Source organism: Vipera ursinii (assembly GCF_947247035.1).
Source record: "Vipera ursinii genome assembly, chromosome: 1".
NCBI classification, from domain to species: Eukaryota; Metazoa; Chordata; class Lepidosauria; order Squamata; family Viperidae; genus Vipera; species Vipera ursinii.
The window spans coordinates 136,603,813-136,624,625 of record NC_139512.1 but is presented as its reverse complement, the minus strand read 5'-3'; positions in this window follow the sequence as shown (position 1 = coordinate 136,624,625).

Genomic DNA, 20,813 nt, shown 5'->3' with positions numbered 1-20,813 from the left:
GTCCGTTCTTGATGTAACCGAGCTTCGCTGCCGAGGGCCCCGCCCGCCAACGCCACAAGGCCCGAATTACTATCCGACCTGGGCCCATGGTCCTGCGAGGCCACCATAGCCGGCAGGGCGAAGCTGAGTCCAGGATCCTGTGAGGCCTCCGTAGCCGGCAGGGCGGGGCCGGGTTGCACAACGTGCGTGCGCGCAGTCGGGGCGTCAGCCGGCTCGGCGGCCGTGTGTGGAGGCCGTTGTCGCTACCGCAGCTGTTAAGCACTTTCCCGACCCGAGCCGGCCCGAGCAGAAGAAGCAGGAGCGGAAGAGACCAGCGCTGGTGAGTGTCGCGCCCGTGGTGCCGCTGGGCGTCAAGCCCGCGGGGCGCGACACCTATATTATTTCAGACAAGTGACTGTCTAGTGCAGGGCTTTTCAACCGGTGGTACGCGTACAACTAGTGGTACGCGAACACCTGGCTGGTGGTACACAAGCCCTAGCTAATTGTAGTAGGGGCTACAGCTGATACAGCCACCCAGAAGCACGGATCAGCTGTAGCCCAGCGCTGATCCTGGAGCTTCAGTTAGCAAGCAGCATGTTTTCCAGAAGCGTAAGCAAGTGAGCTGGGTAGGAGCCCAGGATCAGCATCAGCAGCTACAGCTGAGCCGCGCTTCTGCAGAGCCACCCAGAAGCGCGGGTCAGTTGTAGCTGCACACGCCGATCCTGGGCTCCTGCCCAGCTCACTTGCTTGCAGAAAACATGCTGCTTGCAAGTTGCATTATCCCAGGGAGATCACGTGATCCCCTCTTGCGATCTTTTGAGAAGCAAAGTCAAGCTGGATGCAAACAACTCTGGGGCTAACTTAACAACTACAGGGATTCACCGAACAACGGCCGAGCAGCTCTGGAGCACCGCCGCAGGGCGTCTGCATGTGATTACCCCCCGGCCTCAGTTTCCCCTTTGGGGAAAGGGGAGCCAGAGCGACTCCCCACCGCCTTCCTGGCCGGGCTGCTCAGACACGGGCGAGGAGGACTTGCGCTCTCCAGGAACAAACTCTGCCGGTCGCGAAGGGAGCTGCGGGGAGTGTCATAGGTGGCTCCAGCGAAGGAGACAGCGGAGAGATCTGGGCAGCTCTGGCCCACGACCCCCTGTAGATCTCCGTCAGCGGCATGGTTGGGCCAGCGGGGCGCACAGCCAAAGGGGTGCAAAGCAGAGGAGGTAAGCCCCGGAGCCGGAGCAGCAGCCAGGGGAGGAGGGGCATGAGTGGCGCAGTTCCGACAGCCGGCACACCCCACAGAGAAGTACCCATGACCTTTGCCCAGCCTCGGCCCGACTTCTCTACCCAGCGTCCAGCAAAGGACTGTGGGCAGGCGGGGAGGGAGGGAGGGAGCAGCCGCTGTCCAGTTAGGCTCCCTCGTAGCCAGGTAGGGGAGGCACTGGGCCTGGCAGGGGGAGGCAGCCACCCAGCTCCCCTTCCCTGTGCTCACCTGGTTGGTGCAGGTGGGAGCACCAGGCAGCCTGCAGGCACCGCTTGCCCTCTGCCAGCCGAGCCCAGGAAGCCAGAGTGCACCACACACAAACACACACACACATGCCCCTTTTCCCAGCCAGGATCAAAAAGAGGAGCAGCCCCGAGTCTCTACCTATCAGGTAGTAAGGTGGCATCCTGATGTCCCCAGAGAAACCCCCTTGTCCTTCCGGGAACATTAAGGAGCTCTGGCAAGACCAGGTGGTCCTCCAGGTCGCCCGATTCCCACAATTCTTCTTGGTGAGAGAGGACACCAAGCCCTCCACCCGCTGGAGGGTGCCCGGTTGAGAAAGCTGCCTTCTCTCTCCTTTTTTCTTGTTTTTTTAACTCCCCTGGAGGGATCTGTCAGACAATTTTACCAGCTGACCAAATGGGGTGGGAGGAAAGGGAAAGTACGTGGATGGGGAAGGGAAGGAAAAGAAAAGAAATAAATGGATGAAAAAGGGAAGGGAAGAAAAGGGAAGGGAAGAGAGAAATGTGAGAGAAAGCAAGGAAGAAGAGCGAGTAGGGAAAAGAGAGGGAAAAAGGTGAGGAAAGAAGGAAAGAGAAAGGAAAGGGTGAAAGGTGAGAGGAAGGAAGGAAGGAAGGAAGGGAGGGAGGGAGGGAGGGAGGGAGGGACAATGGGAGAGAGGGAGGGAAGGAAGACACCCACCCCAGTCCCACCCCCCTCTACCAGAGACCCACAGATTTCTCCCCCACAGGCACCCTGCAACCTGAGTGATGAGCTGGCCACGCCCCCCCCAGCCATTGACTTCGCTTGTCAAAAAGTTGCAAAAGGTGTTCACATGACCCTGGGACACTGAACGTCATAAGTATGAATCAGTTGCCAAGCATCTGAATGTAAATCACATGACTCTGGGGATGCTGCAACAGTCATAAGTGTGAAAAATGGTCATAAGTCACTTTTTTCAGTGCCATTGTAACATCGAACAGTCACTAAGCGAATTGTTGTAAGTCAAGGACTACCTGTACTTTATCATTTTTTTCCCTTTTTTTGGTCAAGTTTTTGACACCTTGCTGGTGGTACTCGGATAGTGCCTTATCCTAAAAGTGGTACAATGGGTGAAAAGGTTGAAAAGCCCTGGTCTAGTGTCATGGAATGCCCACGATTTCTGAAGGCAAGCCGTTGCACTGGTTAATTGTCCTCACTCTTAGGAAGTTTCTCCTTAATTCCAGGTTGCTTCTCTCTTTGGTCAGTTTCCAACCATTGTTTCTTGTCCTCCCCTCTGGTGCTTTGGAGAATAGTTTGACCCCATCTTCTTTATAGTAAAGGTAAAGGTTCCCCCGCACATGCGTGCTAGTCGTTTCCGACTCTAGGGGCCGGTGCTCATCTCAGTTTCAAAGCCGAAGAGCCAGCGCTTGTCCGAGGACGTTTCCATGGTCATGTGGCCGGCATGACTAGATGCCAAAGGCGCACGGAACGCTGTTACCTTCCCACCGGAGTGGTCCCTATTTTTCTACTTGCATTTTTACGTGCTTTCGAACTGCTAGGTTGGCAGAAGCTGGGACGAGTAACAGGCGCTCACTCTGTTACGCGGCACTCGGGATTTGACCCGCCAAACTGCCGATCTTCTGATCGACAAGCTCAGCATCCTAACCCACTGAGCCACCGCGTCCCTCCTCTTCTTTATGGCACCCCTCAAATACTGGAACACTGCTATCATGTCAGCCCTGTTTCTTCTTTTCTTTAGACTAGCCAAACCCAAGTCCTGCAGCTGTTCTTGGTATGTTTTAGTCTCCAGGTCTTTGATCATCTTAGTTGCTCTTCTCTGAACTTTTTCCAAAGTCTCAACATCTTTTTTGTAGTATGGTGACCAAAATTGACGGCAGTGTTTCAGGTGTGGTCTTACTAGGGTTTTATAAAGTGGTACTAATACTTCACGTGATCTTGATTCTATGCTTCTGTTTATACAACCCAGGATTGTATTAGCTTTTTTGGTGGCTGCTGCACACTGCTGGCTCATTGTCAAGTGATCGTCCACTAGGACTCCAAGGTCCCTCTCACAGTTGCTGTTTTTGAGCCAGGTCTCACCTAATCTGTACTTATACCTTTGATTGTTCAATGTAAATGTAAACATTTGCTTATCTCCACATTAAAATTCATTTTGTTGTATAGGGCCCATTGTTCCAGTTTGTCAAGATCTTTTTTGATCCTGAGCTTGTCTTCTGGGGTGTTGGCTATTCCTGCCAGTTTAGTGTCATCTGCAAATTTGATGAGATCTCCTTCTGTTCCTCTATCTATCTATCTATCTATCTATCTATCTATCTATCTATCTATCTATCTATCTATCTATCCAGTGCTTTTTTTGTAAAAGAAAAAGGTGCTGGAACTCACACGTCATACAACCTGCCTTGTCTACCTTACAAGGTTCCATCCAAAAAAGGTGCCGGAACTCTGTTCTGAGCGTTCTATGAGAAAAAAAGCCATCTATCTATCTATCTATCTATCTATCTATCTATCTATCTATCTATCTATCTATCTATTTATCTATCTATCTATCTATCTATCTATCTATCTATCTATCTATCTATCTATCTATCTATCATCTATCTATCTTATATTCCAGTGGTGGTGAACCTATGGCATGCGTGCCACAGGTGGCACACAGAACCTTCTCTGTGGGCATGCATGCCATTGCCCCAGTCCTAGGCCTTCAGCTGCGTTTTATAAAACCTTTTTAGGCCTCCGCCGCCATGTGCAAAAAAAAGGTTCAATTAATCGATCAATTTCAACTTCTCACAGGAAAAAAAAAATCACAAAATTGGAATTGATTGATTGAACTTTTTAGTCCCACCCAGTCTGCTGTTAGCACCACAGCCACGCCCACCCAATTGGCCACACCCACCCAATGGGCCATGCCTACCCGGCACCCAATGATTCATAAGCGGGTTTTGGGTTGCAGTTTGGGCACTCGGTCTCTAAAAGGTTTGCCATCACTGTTATATGCCATCCATCTCACCTGGAAGCAACCCTAGGCAGCTAACAATCATAAATGAAGATTGAAAATAACTCATAGATACAGAGCATAATTGCTTAGGTGTTGTTGTCATTGAGCGATGAAGTTCATGATTCTTTCTGAAAATAATGGGTAGTGTTTGGAATAAATCTTGGTTTGCCACAAATCCGCTTCTATTTTCCTTAATGGTAGAATTGATTCACTGATCAGGGTGCAAGGCCAAACAGAGCAGGCATGATCATCAGTTGAAAAATAAATAAATACTGGAAGTGCTTTTTATACTGCTCTTCACCCTAAAAAAAAAGGCTGGTCCAGTACTTTATCTGATGAATTTTCCTTGATTGGACTTTGCAGGCAAAACACAGTGACTTTCTCTACTGCCCCTGTGGGAAGAGGTGCATCCTTCTTACTGTATAAAGAAGACCTGCATGGCAACCACCGTGCAGTTTCAAAGAAGAGCCGTCCATCCCTTTCCACAGCTGTCCCTTTTATTCCTCCCCATCTGCCCTCCCTTCACACATCAGGACATTGGTTACCATGGCAGGACACCAAATGGTTTTGCTCCTAAAGGGTATGGCTCCATTTAAAAAAAAACATTGTGTACAGGAGCTGTCACGGTGCTTGGGCTCCTTTATATTGCTGGGCCAAACAGAAGTTCTCTTGGCCCTTTCTTTCAGCAGCAAATGAAGTCTGTATATCATAGTCACAATATTTCAAAAAAAAATTCTCAGCATCTTTAGAAATAGATGTTTTCTTTCTTGCATTTCTCACAGCCGACACCTTCCATGGGAATTGTTTTTTTCTGTCCTATCATGCCTCCAGAAGTTGTGGGTGCTATGTCACTGGAGGTTTTTAAGAAGGGATTGAACAATAGATGTCTCTGGAATGGTATTGGGCAGGGGTCCCCAACCCCGGGCAGCAGCCCACTAACCGGGCCGCAGCCTGTTCAAAACTGGGCTGTGGGAGAGATGGGCAAGGGTGCGCGGGAGCGGAGGGTGCTTAAACTCCCACACAAAGCGCCATTCCTGTGAATGTATAGAATTTATGCCTAGAAAACCTCCAAGATCCCTTCCAAGTCTGTTATTGTTATTCTCGTGACATTGCCTTTCTCTCTCCCTCTCTCTCTTCAATCAGCCTTAGCTATATTTTCCTTGATGCTGACACCATCCCAAGGCAGCCTCAAGGTGTACAGAATCTAATAAGCTTTGTCACCCATTACATTGGAGAGAAGTTGGGTGACTGCACTTACTTGAGAAAGCAGCAACAGGGGGATTGATTTTGGGGTCAACAGATTTGATGCCATTATAATTTGGGGCCAGGTCAAAGATGGGAAGAGAACAATTCAGCTCTTCAGCAGTGAAAAAAGGTCCATGGCAAACTGGATCAGGTTTTTAGATGACAGTCTTGAGTAACAGCTTGTTTTTCTATTTCATAAAAGAAATTGAAAGGAAAAAAAAGAATCAATTTCTTTTTACCCATGCCTGTTAAAGAAGCCAAGCGCAAATATAAATCTCGGTGCAGCTCCAGCTAAGTCATAAACAGATCTGTAATGGTAGAGAAGGACTCACTCTCTGGGTTCTTGTAAGTATGGCCTTTTAAAAAATAGTTGTCTTTTAAGCCTAATCTATATTGCCAATAATAATAGAGCTACAAAAGTGGAATATCTGGAAGTGGTACAGGTTTTGATTGATGCCATTTATTTTGCATAATATTAAAATGTAGAAGCAATTCCTTTCAGGACTTGGTGAGATTCTGATCCCGCTGGGCTTATTCAGCTTAATGGGGAATGACTGGAAAGATTTACAGTTCCATTTTTCTACTTGTCTATAGGTTAAATGCAGATCAGAGTTCATTACAGAACAAATGATGGTTGGGTCAAAAGGCAGAATTCCTCCAGGTCTGTGACTGAAAACCATTTGCCACCTGAATTCAGGGAGCTACCTTGCCAAAATTAGGCTAGTAGGAAGCACCCAGAACAACTGTCCTTGCCTTCATATCCTCACCAGCATAATTTCAGAGAGTGTTGCAATGCAGAACACAAGACAAAACCTATTTAAAAAACCTATTTAAAAACCTATCACGTAAGATGGTGGTGAGGTGAGGACAGGGCAGATAAGAAACACAGGCCTGAAAGCCTCTGTTATCTGTCATTATGCAAGGAAAGATAGAATATTTATGATGGTGGACGTATCAGTCTGCTTTAATCAAGCAGAGTATGGGTGGCCCAAAGCACTATGCTTTCCGAAGCAAAAACAAATTGCTCTTATATGAAAGACATGCGGATTAATAGCCAAGTCCCTCTTCAAAAAACAACAACACTTGCAATGGGTTTGCAACCAGGTAGGACGGTGAAAAAGTCAAGCCACTTTGCACATAATTCCCTCCTTCAGTATTTTACAGGCTCTGCCTCTGGGTCTCTTTAGCACTATAGAGGTAGTGTGTCAAGATCTAATCCCTTGAAGTTTTACATTGAGCATGTTCACATTCGTAAGACTGAAATGAGAAACTTAAGAAGGAGGAACTAGAGAGGATATGGAAGGAAAAGGCCAAACTGGCCCCAGTCATAGTAGGAATGTCAGAGCAAAAACATCCAAGGGCTATGACTCCTAAGCTGGGAGAGCTTTCTGACCGGAAAACTGAAGTGGTAAGAACAGCTAAAATCCTGCACAGAACCCTCATACTTCCAGGCCTCTGGTAGAGGATCCGAGACTAAGGAAGACACGGACACCCAAAGAGGTGAGAAGGAATTTATTTTTTAAAAAAAATAGTTAATATTTTATCCGCATGGCAAATGGAGATCAAAATCTCGAGTGTACAAACTCCTGTGACACTGAATCTTGTCCAAGAAAGAAGATGAGTTCACCCAAGAGGTTAAGTGAAAATGTGATTGGTTACTTTATAGCTCCATTCCTGTATTCATAGAAAGCCATTTTACCAGATCAGGGGAAGACTAAGCAAATGTATTCAAATAACATACTAAATCTTACTAATGATAGGGTTCTTGAGAGTTAATGTGCTGCGCAAACTAAAACCTTTTTCTTCCGTAATGAATTTGACAACACTTGGAGAAGTCAGCATGCCAATGAGGGATGCTGATTAAGTTATGAAAAAAGGTGTGTCCCACCTGTCACCATAATCACTATAATTCCCTTTTCATACACAACTGCATATGGAGCAAAGGACAACTTTGAATCCCAGGTCAAGTTGACAATGAAAGCAGCAGGATGCCATCCTCCACTTCTGACAGTTCTCAATTTTCCTTTTATTCCAAGTTGGTTTATAACCCTTCTTTCTTCATTTTAAACATAAATACAAGGATTTATTTCTTCCAAAGTTTTATTCTATTTGTTTTGTTTTTATCAAATAAAATCCATAAGATCTTTCCATTTCTAAAAATTCAATACCAATTTTTTTTAAGAACAAGCAGGGGAAACAGTATTGTGCTTTAAAAGAGTTACAGTTAGGTGCGACTAACCCTAAAGTGATTTTTTTTTATTTTTAGGAATAAAAACTGTTGCCCAGTCCTAGGATACAGTCACCTTGACTTCCTGTGCTTCCATGAAAACCACCAGGAATGCATGAGGATATATCTCAGCCAAGTTTCAGTAAAGGGGAAACCCTGCTCTTTAGAAATTACCAGATATTTCCCCCTTCTCTTTGGATAAATTTATTTATTTACTTACTTACTTACTTACTTACTTACTTACTTACTTACTTACTTACTTAAATTTAGCAAGATCAGCCACACAATTTCCCTGAACAAAAACTGTGTTGGCACGCAAGTGGATCCAGCAAATACATATGGGAGATCAGCAAAACATTTTTTTATTTGCTTGTTTTACTCAACCATTGTTGACTGCACAACAATCAGCAGGAAAATGGAGGTGAATTTTACTGATAGGTGACTTCTTACAGAACCATTATTCTCTGGGCACAGTTCATTATACTCAAAGAGAAAGGAGAATTTCATATAAAATCAAACCTTACATATTTTCTACACATAGAAGCTTCCATATGATTTAAAGCACTGGGAAATCGGTAGCTTTTTTTTTTTTTGACATGTTAGGAGGAATCTTGCTGAAAAGGTAAGGCTCTCAGATATGGCAAAGAGAATAATACTAGAATATTTCTTCAAAAGAGCGAAGGAGTGAGTGAAAATAGGGCAATGGATATGCATTAATTTGATCTCCTATGAATTATATATGTGCCATGTTCTGCTGAATGAGCAGGCCCACCGTCTCTGCAAGTAATCCAACCTTAACTCTTATCCCAGTCCTAACCCTGAGGTCAGTTTTGGGGCCTGACTTTAAGGAAGCCTAACCCTAATTTTAACCCTAATCCTGTTGAAGTTATACCACTGTCTGAAGCAAAGTGCAAGATATTCCTTTCCTCCCTCTATTTCATGGCAATCTCTTAGGCAAATAAGTAAGCTTTACTACAAATACTGATCCTCTAACACAGGGGTCTCCAAACTTGGCAACTTTAAGACAATGTTTACACTTCAGCAGTGTTGCCGTAACTGAGGGGCTGCCACAAAGATGAGGGTGTTAAACTATTTTCCAAAGCAAGACAAGAAACAATGGATGGAAACTAATCAAAGAGAGAAGCAGTCTAGAACTAAGGAGAAATGGTTTGCCTTCAGAAATTGTGAATGCTCCATCACTGGAGGCTTTTAAGAAGACACTGGATAGCCAATCAACCAATCTCACTGTATACTGTATACATGTTGTACTTTGATAATAAAGGTTCAAGATTTGTCTGAAATAGTATAGGGTGTCCTGCACATGCTGGCTGAGGAATTCTAGGAGTTGAAGTCCACAAGTTGCCAAATTCGGGCAGCCTTCCTCTAACACATCTACAAACATCAGACAAACCTAAGACGACCCCAGGGTGGCATACGCACAAGTCTCTTTTCCAACAGTCCTTGATATTCCTTATGTCAAAGTTCTGATGGGTGGCCTCTCACCAGTGGTGGGATTCAAATATGTGAACAGCCAGTTCTCTGTGTGTATGCCGCTTCCAGAAGTCCATTCTGGGCCTGGGCAATGAAAAATTAGCTACCGGTTCTGCCAAAGTGGTGCGAACCGGCTGAATCCCACCACTGCCTCTCACCAACAGTAGTCCTGGCAAAGGATACCATTTAGATGAGATAAGTCAGACAGCTGTATGGTTCAAGTGCTTCACATGACACCAGGCTGCTTCTGAGAACTACATAATGACAAAGAAAGAGAGAGACTAAGAATTGTCCATCTCAAGTTAATTCTAGGAAAAAGAAGGGTTTCTTTAGGGTTTTCCCAACCAGGGACCTTTCTGCACTGCAGCCTTCAGCTGCTTGTCTCCCGTGTGAAAATCACTGTAAATGAAGCTGTCTGGAGATTTTTTTCCCAACTTTCAACTCCTTCTTCCACTTCAGCTACAATGACCGGCAGGGATTCTGCCTGGAAAGTAAATTCAGGACTCCGATTGGTGGATTCCCCTCCTTCCTTTCCCCTCCCGCCAGAAAAAAAGAAGAAAAAACCCACAACCACTTCTCTTCTCTGTGCATTTTTGTTGAGGGGGGGGTAGGGAAAAAATAACCAGGGTTTTTTTTTCAGTTCTTCTTGCCACTTGAGCTAAAAGGAGAAACCTGACAAAGAGGGAGGAAATGGCCTGTGTTCCATTCTTCATTCTGCTGAATTTTATTGTTATTTATTTGACTTTTATCCCACCTTTACTTTTCTTTATAAATGACTAAAGGTGGCAAATATATCTAAGACACTTTCCTTCTTCTTTTTCCTACCCACAACAACAACCCTGTGAGGTGGGTTAGGTTGGGATGAGTGAATGACTGACTTAAAGTTACCCAGCTGATTCTTTTCAGGCCTAAGGTGGGACTAGAACTCATGGACTCTTGGTTTCTAGTCTGGTATCTTAGAAACAAACATACAAACAAAAATCCCCTATCAAGGCCCAGCCTTTCACTGCCATTCAGCCTAACAGCCCAGTATGAAATGGCCATCAAAGGCAGACATCAGGGACTGAGTGTTATGCCTGCACCCGCCAGCCAACTGGAATGCAAAACGAAGCACAGTAAGTGGATTGGACTGCCCTACTTGCATCAGCAGATGGAAAAGCACAACTTTCATTATGAACTGAGAGCATTTGGGTAGAAGTCATCATATTCCTGGCAAGCTAGGGGCAGGGTGAGGGCAACGTCAATCATTCTTGCCTTCTGCAAATGACAGGTGGTTCAACCTCATGTTCAGGAAAGTAGGAAGGGCAGATCAAGGACAAGGGGTGATGTGATAGCAGCGTTCCAGTACTTGAGGGGCTCTCACGGAGAAGGGGGGGGTTCGCCCTGCTCTCCAAAGCATCTGAGGGAAGGACAAGAAGTAACGGGTGGAAGTTCAATAAAGAGAGATCTTAGAACTAAATTATAAGAATTAAGAAGAAAATCCTGCTAGGTAGAACAATTAACCAGTGGAATGGCTCACCTCCAGAAGTTGTGAGGTCCTCCATCACTGGAGGTTTTCAGAAAGAGACTGGACAGCATTTGTCCAGAATGTTATAGGATCTCCTGATTGAGCAAGGGGTTGGACTAGGAGACCTCCATGGTTCTTTCATTAGTTCAATGAACTAATCCTAGATGAAGTATAGATTCAGGGTTACTTCACAAATAAAATAGACAAATCATAAAGAAATCTTTGCCATTTCTTTTGCTTCTTGGTCTCTGTGTAGGATTCCAACCACTACTCCATCCTAGTTTTCTATTTCAACTCCCTCCATTTACAGTTCTTTTATTTTTTCCCCCCATTGCCATCCATCTCACCCAATACAGTTTGCTTCCTTGTGTTTGTGTGTCTGTCTGCCTGCCTACCTACCTATGTATACAGTCATGGCCGAAATTGTTGGCACCCCAGAAATCTTTCCAGAAAATCAAGTATTTCTCAAAGAAAAGTATTGCAGGAACACATGTTTTGCTATACACAGGTTTATTCCCTTTGTGTGTATTGGAACACAACAAAAAAAGGGAGGAAAAAAAGCAAATTGGACATAATGTCAAACAAAACTCCAAAAATGGGCCGGACAAAATTATTGGCACCCTTAACTTAATATTTGGTTGCACACCCTTTGGAAAAAATAACTGAAATCAGTCGCTTCCTATAACCGTCAATAAGCTTCTTACACCTCTCACCCGGAATTTTGGACCACTCTTCCTTTGCAAACTGCTCCAGGTCTCTCTTATTGGAAGGGCGCCTTTTCCCAACAGCAATTTTAAGATCTCTCCACAGGTGTTCAATGGGATTCAGATCTGGACTCATTGCTGGCCACTTCAGAACTCTCCAGCGCTTTCTTGCCATCCACTTCTGGGTGCTTTTTGACGTATGTTTGGGGTCATTGTCCTGCTGGAAGACCCAAGATCTCGGACGCAAACCCAGCTTTCTGACACTGGGCTCTACAGTGCGATCCAAAATCCTTTGGTAATCCTCAGATTTCATGATGCCTTGCACACATTCAAGGCAACCAGTGCCAGAGGCAGCAAAACAACCCCAAAACATCGTTGAACCTCCACCACATTTCACTGTAGGTACTGTGTTCTTTTCTTTGTAGGCCTCATTTCATTTTCGGTAAACAGTACAATGATGTGCTTTACCAAAAAGCTCTATCTTGGTCTCATCTGTCCACAAAATGTTTTCCCAGAAGGATTTTGGCTTACTCAAGTACACTTTGGCAAACTGTAATCTTGCTTTTTTATGTCTCTGTGTCAGCAGTGGGGTCCTCCTGGGTCTCCTGCCATAGCGTTTCATTTCATTTAAATGTCTACGGATAGTTTGCGCTGACACTGATGCTCCCTGAGCCTGCAGGACAGCTTGTATTCCTTTGGAACTTGTTTGGGGCTGCTTATCCACCATCCAGACTATCCTGCGTTGCAACCTTTCATCAATTTTTCTCTTCTGTCCACGACCAGGGAGATTCGCTACAGTGCCATGGGTTGCAAACTTCTTGATAATGTTGCACACTGTGGACAAAGGCAAATCTAGATCTCTGGAGATGGACTTGTAACCTTGAGATTGTTGATATTTGTCCACAATTTTGGTTCTCAAAATCCTCAGACAGTTCTCTTCTCCTCTTTCTGTTGTCCATGCTTAGCGTGGCACACACAGACACACACTGCAAAGACTAAGTGAACTTCTCTCCTTTTTATCTGTTTTCAGGTGTGATTTTTATATTGCCCACACCTGTTACTTGCCCCAGGTGAGTTTAAAGGAGCATCACATGGTTGAAACAATCTTGTTTACCCACTATTTTGAAAGGGTGCCCATAATTTTGTCCGGCCCATTTTTGGAGTTTTGTTTGACATTATGTCCAATTTGCTTTTTTTCCTCCCTTTTTTGTTGTGTTCCAATACACACAAAGGGAATAAACCTGTGTATAGCAAAACATGTGTTCCTGCAATACTTTTCTATGAGAAATACTTGAAGACAATATCAGAAAGTGACTGACAATCTAAAACATGTTTTAAAATCCCTCATTTCTAGTGTTAAAAGAAATCTTGCTTTCTAACAAACAGAAGGCTTATTTGCATTTTTATTTGATGGCCATCCACAGAAAAATTCCTACAGTATAGCAAGACTATATGGCTTAGACTGCAGGAAAATATCTTTGAAGTGGAAAGACCAAACGCTGCTTTTTTTTTTTTGGCAGATAATGAGATCTCCCTTAGATTTTAGTCAAAAACTGGCTCTTCTGTAGTAATGTTATTTTTAAAAAAACAAAAAAAGCAAAGGACAATTAAATCATCATACTTTTATACAACAAAAAGTGAGCCACAAATCCATGTTTACTTCAAACAATATGGTACTTAACACATAACAGAAACTGTGAAATGCATCCCTGCAATAATCTCTGAAGACATTTCATGTGATACCATCTTAAATAAACTATCTCAAATAAACTGTGATGGAACTCCATGTAAGTGATGAATTAGTTTCTGAAGAATTTGTTTCTGAAGAAACAGAACTTTTGCATATTGAGATAAATTATGATTTTGCGGCCTTTTCCCTAGCTTCCATTGTCCTTTCTGCCTTCTCTTTTGGTGAAGTCTTGACGCCAGAAAAATTTGGAAGCTTAAATTCTTTGTTTGTTTTCTCCAAACTGTACTTATTTTTAAATATGATTTATTTGACAATAACCCATTTCAAACATAGATTATGAAATTATCTGGTTCCAAGAAACTACAGTTACATTAAGATTAGCTGGGGCTTCCAGGTCAGCTGCAATTTTAACCTGACTGACCAAATTCAGAAGCGAAGTTTCTTATCTTCCCCTGGTTGTGCTGTAGCAGAAGCCAGGAAGGTGGCGCCAATAAACTGATTGTGATAAACTGAAACCTGGATCCAATAATTATTTTTATGCCAAGTAAACAAATGTCCATTTCTATTACCAAAGAGATTTGTTTGAAGTTCTACAGTGTCCACAATTATGAACAAAGATACGCTGTGGTGCAAAGATAGGCCATTTTTTGTCTCAAGAGATTGTCAAATCAGAGATTAGGACGGGCATGTTTGAAATGCGCACACACACAGCTGTGCACACACAGATGCCCTCAGCTCCTCAGCAGAAAAGGAAAAGGGACTCCTCTCTCCCCACAATACTTCTTCAGGATATCTGCAGAGGGAAGGTTTTTGCACGTCTAGATATACCAACACCAAAAGAACTGGAGCTTCGGAGCTTCCCACTAAATAGGAATTATTTAGAAATGGCATTATTCCACAGGGTTTCTCCAACACGATAGTATGCAGTTCCTGGCAGCCTTCAATCTGTTGATCAGTGGACTGCTGAGAAATGTGTGCTGTTGTGCTGGGGAAGTGCACTTTCCAGATTAACAGCACTCCTTGGAAGCCCATCAATCAGCTTTGGGCAGAAATGAGCAAAAGCAGTTATCAGCTGGGCAATCCAAGTCTTTGCCAAGGGTTGTTGGATGTAGCTTGCCCACTTCTGGCTCATGAATCAAAATTCTTCTTTTGTTGTAAGCCCAGTGAAATATGTATGCTGATTTATTTGCGTAAACATAACGTGTCCTTGTTTTATAACCAGAAGATGATCTTTCTCTTGGCTATCTCCGCTCATGCTGGGTTTATGGTTGTTTTCTTGAACTTCTCCCTCTCTGATCAGTGCTTATCTGTCTCATCTCATCTTCCAGGAACCCAACAATAAACAAGCCAGTGCAGAGTTCTTTGGCTACAGCTTTAATCCTTCTATTTTTCAACAGCACCTTGAAGCTAGACTTCCAAGGCCTTTCAAACTCCGACAGATAAAATCCCAGAGGGAGCTCCTGATTGAACTTCAGGATTTTAATTGTAGGGAGTCGTGAATAATTTCTGGAGAATGACAGCCAAGAACATATGGCCCTCTAGCAGCTGAAGAGGTAGACTGTGGTGAGTTTTAGAGGCCCAGCGGCATATAGCAATAGCACTTGGACTTATATACCACTTCAGTGCTTTAGAGTCCTCTCTAAGCGGTTTACAGAGTCAGCAGGTTGCCCCCAACAATCTGGGTCCTCATTTTACCCACCTCAGAAGGATGGAAGGCTGAGTCAACCTTGAGCCTGTGAGAATTGAACTGCCAGCAGTAGAAGTAACCTGCAGTACTGCACTCAAACCATTGCCCCATCTCTTTATATAGTTTTATTAGACAATTGCTGTGGCGGAGAAATCTCACTTTCCCCTAAGGCACGGATACCTAGTTGCACCTTGTTTCACATTATCACTGGATTTCTGTCCTTGTTCCAACTGTGTACCTTTCTTCTACTGACTGACATCAGAGAATGGAGCAGAAATGCTATAAATGCATAGGACAGATGATAACACTTCTCAAGCTAGAAACCGGTACAGGCTTTTACATTCAGCGTCAGTCAAATGGTGATAAGTTTCCATCCAAATGGCCACAATCTAATTGTTTGGTATTCTTATGTACAGCCAGCAGCAGTGATCTTCAGAAGAGAAGTAACCTTACAAAATAACAGAGCTGGAAGTCTTCTAGTCCAAACCCCTGCCGAAACTGGAGATTCGGGACAAATCTGTTGAACACTTAATTCTCACAGCGCTGTCTAATGTCTATGTATATTTACCCATGTACTATGGCTGTAGTATTATCACTTATCCTTCTTATTATTTTCTTTACTCGCCCCCCTTATTGGTATGATGACGATGACGATGATGGTGGTGGTGGTGGTGGTGATGATGATGAGAGCTACTGCTGCACTGGAGACAAATACCTTGCATGTCTAATCACACTTGGCCAATAAAATATTCTATTAATGATAAATGATTCTATTAATCTATAAATGATGCACCAATCTTTTCTTGAAAACCATTGGTGGAGCACTCTCAACTTCTAGAGGCAAGTCGTTCCACTGATTAATTGTTCTCACTGTCAGGAAATTCCTCCTTAATTCTAGGTCGGTTCTCTCCTTGATTAGTTTCCATCCATTGCTTCTTGTCCTGCCCTCAGGTGCTTTGGAGAATAAGTTGACCCCCTCCTCCATACTGACTTCCTCCACCTTCCCCACAGCAAACTTTCCTGCAACTCCCAGTCAGCTGAGCGGGACTTAGGCTCTTGCATATGTAATTACGGTAGATGATCTAGCTTCTGATTTATTCTATTCTATTATTGGCTTCCATTTTTTAATTGAAGTGTTTCACAGGAATCAGAGGAACCTGGTCTCCCTATGGTTCTTCATCTAGGCCACAGGTGTCAAACTGCCGGCCCACGGGTCGGATGTGTCATGGCAAAACCAAGCCCACCCCATTGCTGTTAATGGGAAAAAAGTTGCGATACATCATGACACATCACGTGATGTTGCGAGTTTGACACCCCTGATCTAGGTGAATTTTCAACTTCTCAGACTCATTTCCCTGCACTGGAATCACACAGGAGATTCCTTTAGGTCCAGAATTAGGTGAGAATTCTATCCAGTCAACAGATGATTGATCAGCCTCCAAACTGTGCTTTCATTTCATTATATACTTGTGAGGTATAGAATGTGCAAGTATACAGTACATTCATTTGAGTGTGCCAATTTCAAAGGGTAAGGACCAGTTAATTAAAAACTAGTCCAAAAAACCAAGTCACTCTCAGGCCAGAGCTAAATTTTATACTGGAGCAATAATAAATAGCAACAGCCCCAAAATGTGACTCTATGGGAGAGAAAAATGGCACCTGCAGATTTCAGATATTATAGAAATAAGTTATAGAATTTCCTGCCCATTCTAGGTATCTCCTGGCCTGACAGCTCAGACAAGCTAATGGAAATTCTGATGGTCATTTTAAATCAGCATCTTCTGAGAATGTTTATGGCTCACGGATTGAAGCTTTGAGTAAAGTCCTGAATATATCTTAATAACTGGGATTTTTTTGCACAGAATGTAACAAGCATATCATATAATCCAACTGTCTGAAGGTGAAGGAAATGTATCGGTAAATGTACTGTTTAGTCATTATGGTAGGAAAAAAGAATGATACAGAGGCATTTATTTCAAAGTTTTAATGATTTTATCAGCCTTTTATCAGGGTGGGGGTGGTGAAGAGACTCATCAAATATTTTTATGTAAAAAGACAGTAAAAATGAAATATTAAAGACAACTTTGCTGCTTTCCTCCTACAAGGCAAACAATAAGTAAACAACTAGTAAAGATATCAGTGGGAAGAGATACAGAGATCTCCAGGACTTTCATAATTTATCAGAATTTCATTCAGAGGCTGATTGAAGGAGAATACAGCACAAGCAGCTTCATTGGACCTGAGAGAAGCAGAGCAGCGAAAGCCTCTATGGGCAACTGCTTGCCGGAGGTGAAAGCCAAGAAGCCACAGGTGCTTGATGCCACCACGCTACCCCAGCAGTGCTTCATGTTTGATGAAAGCCAACCAGGTTTGGGACAGGTAGATTAACAGCTCCATATGGCCCTCAAGTAGATCAGGCCTATCATTTTTTTTCAAGTAGGCTGATCTGCCTATTGGATAATACTGCTGCTTATTGGCCAACAGATGGATCAAGCTGGGAAGATTTGTAAGGTGGGAAAATCCATTTACAGACTAATGCAGCTTTGTATTAGCCATTGGGTAGATTAGGCCAAGAAAGTTTTTAAGAGGCCAGGTGTACATATGGGCTAACAAAGATCCATGTGACTAACAGGTAATGGATCAAACATTTGACAGTGCACCTGACTGCTTTTTAAAAGCATACTGACTCTTCCTCCTCTACCTCATTTTTGACTCTCCTGATTCCAAGAAGAGAGAATCAAGGACAGAAGCAACCAGGAATTAAGGAGAAACTTCCTAAAGTGAGGACAATCAATCAGTAGAACAGCTTGCCTTCAGATGTTGTGGGTGCTTCATCATTGGAGTTTTTTAAGAAGAGACTGGACAGTCAGTTATCTGAAATGGTATAGGTCTCCTGCTTGAGCAGGGGGCTGGAATAGAGATAGATAGATAGATAGATAGATAGATAGATAGATAGATAGATAGATAGATAGATAGATAGATAGATAGAGGGCTTTTTTTGTCATAGAACGCTCAGAACGGAGTTCTGGCACCTTTTTTGGATGGAACCTTGTAGGGTAGGCTAGACGGGTTATATAACATGTGTGAGTTCCGGCACCTTTTTCTTTTACAAAAAAAGGACTGGATAGATAGGATAGATAGACCTCCAAGATCCCTTCCAACTCTGTTATTCTGTTATTCTTCCCCACCTGTGCATATAGATAAAAATGGAGTTCTAGTTGCCTCCTCTTTCAAGGACTAATTATTCATAATGGACTGTTAATTTGCTCATTCCCCACTTACAACACTTATTACAACACTGCGTTTTATATCCTGGATTCACTAAATGAGTTCTTAACCCAGTTACAGATCATCTATACCAGGGGTGTCAAACTGCCGGCCCACGGGCCAGATGCATCGTGCAGAAGCCATGCCCACCCCAGCTTCGGCAAGGGGGAAAAAGTCATGGTACATTGTAACACATCATGTGATGCGGTGAGTTTGACACCCCTGATCTATACCAATAAATCTCACCGTCCATTGTGTTTATATGTTGCTATATCTATTATTATTATCCATATTGTCCTAATATCCAAATAGGTTTATGCACATTTATCTCAATGGTCAAGACTTCTCTTATTAACTAAGACAGGGGTGTCAAACTCAATTTCATTGAGGGCCACATCAGCATTGCAGTTGCCCTCAGGGGGCCGGGTGGGTATGGCCAGGGTGGGCGTGGCCTACTGGGTGGGCATGGCTAGAGTGCCTATGGCCTACTGGGTGGGAGTGGCCAGCTCTACATCGTTTGCATCAAGGGTGCCTATGGGGGCCCGGGCAGGAGTGGGACAGATCTGAGGGTCTCTGGCAGAAGGAGGGTCTCTGGGCCAGGGCCATGGCAGTGGGGGCCGTTCCCTCACTGTTTCCAGGATGGCGTCGTGGGCCACATGAAACCACTTCGCGGGCCGGATCCGGCCCCCGGGCCTTGTGTTTGACATGTCTGAACTAAGAGAAGTAATTTAGATACATTACTTTTCTCTGCAGAAAAGCTGACTTTACAGTCTCCGATTTTCACTTGCTTTTGCGGGAGGACCGATGGGGGAGGAAATGAACGATTTATGGGGTGTTATACAGTGAGTCACTTTTTCTCAACTGTCTAATGCAGAACTTTGTCTGGGTCTTGTGGTCCATTTTTGAGCTATGCTTAAATAAGCTTCTTAACAAAAATAACAGCTGTTGGGCTGAAGAATCCCCCAACTAACAAGATGTTTCTCATTTTCACTTTATAATTTCTGAAGAAGTGCTCCTACTCTACAGTCACTTCTTTCATTTTCTGACATGGGAACTGCAGAAGGAGAGGAAACCCTACTGCACCTGTCCATGAGCTTTTAACTGTTGCATAAAATGGCTCAGCATGGGATGAGTCATGTATACATTACAAACACTAGGCACATTCATAAATTGGATTCGTATGATATGGCTTATTAAGCCCTAGTCCAGGGGTAGGCAACCTTGGCTCTTTTATGACTTGTGGACTTCAACTCCCAGAATTCCTGGCTGGCTGAGGAATTCTGGGAGTTGAAGTCCACAAGTCATAAAAGAGCCAAGGTTGCCTACCCATGCCCTAGTCTATTGAATAGGCCAAACTGCATGAATTCATGGATAATGTTAAGGCATAAATAATGCTTTACATACCTCAGTCATTACATTCCTACTACAAGCTGCCAAAGGGCTACCAGATTTGGGCTGCAAAAAACCTGTATGGCCAATAGATTTTAATGGAGATATTAAAATATCTAAAATTTTGCTGCCATCTGGCAGCTGTCTGGATTTTGGTGGCCTAGAACTGGTAGCTCTACCTAAGATAAAACAAAACATGATGGACAAATGCATGAATCCTCTCCCTTGTGGTATTCCTCACATCTGAATGCCTAAGAACAGGTTGCGCGTACTAGAATATTTTAAATGGCTGCTGAAGAAGGACCACAGCCAATTACAGACCAGGGGAGGAATTATAGAATACAGGCAGTCTTCTATTTAAGACAGTTGAGCCCAAAATTTGTGTCGCCAAGGGAGACGATTGCCCCATGTTGTTATCTTTCTTGCCACAATTGTTAAGTGAATCACTGCAGTTGTTAAGTTAGTATAAGTACTGTACATGCCAGTTGCAAAGCATCCAAATTTTGATCAAAGGACTCTGGGGATGCTGCAAGTGCCATGAGTGTGAAAAATGGACACAAGTCCATTTTTTCAGTGACTTTTCAGTTGTAGCTTTGAACAGTTACTAAATGAACTGTTGTAAGTCGAGACTACTGTACTGATTTATCAAAATGCTATCAAACCCTCTTCTTTAGCAGTTTAACTCATTGGAGTCTCCAGAGTGCTCCTTCTTGCCTTTTTTTTTTATAATCAAGCCAGATGCAAAAGAACGGATTGCATCTGGATATCAGTATTATTTTCTAAGCAATCTTATGGGGCCATCCAGATCTGGAACAATTCTTGGAAATAAAATGGATGCTGGAGGCTGGTGTTTTGTTTTGCGGCATGCCAATATTATGTTTTTTAAATTAAACATTTTTTAAAAAAAAATTATAGTCAGGATATGCTAGTAGTTGGAGCAATATAGCAGCAGCCCCTTCTGACAAACTAATCGTGTCTGATAGAAATCCCAGACCTTACAGAATTGTTCTTGCAAGGGCTTACTTGGGGCCATCTTCAGCTGAGTAGAAAGGATAGTTAACTTAGGACATATGAGGTCCTTGGTGCTCTCCGAGCTTGGTGGCTTTCTTGCAGGCGTTTCATTACCAAATACAATACAAGTAGTCCTTGATT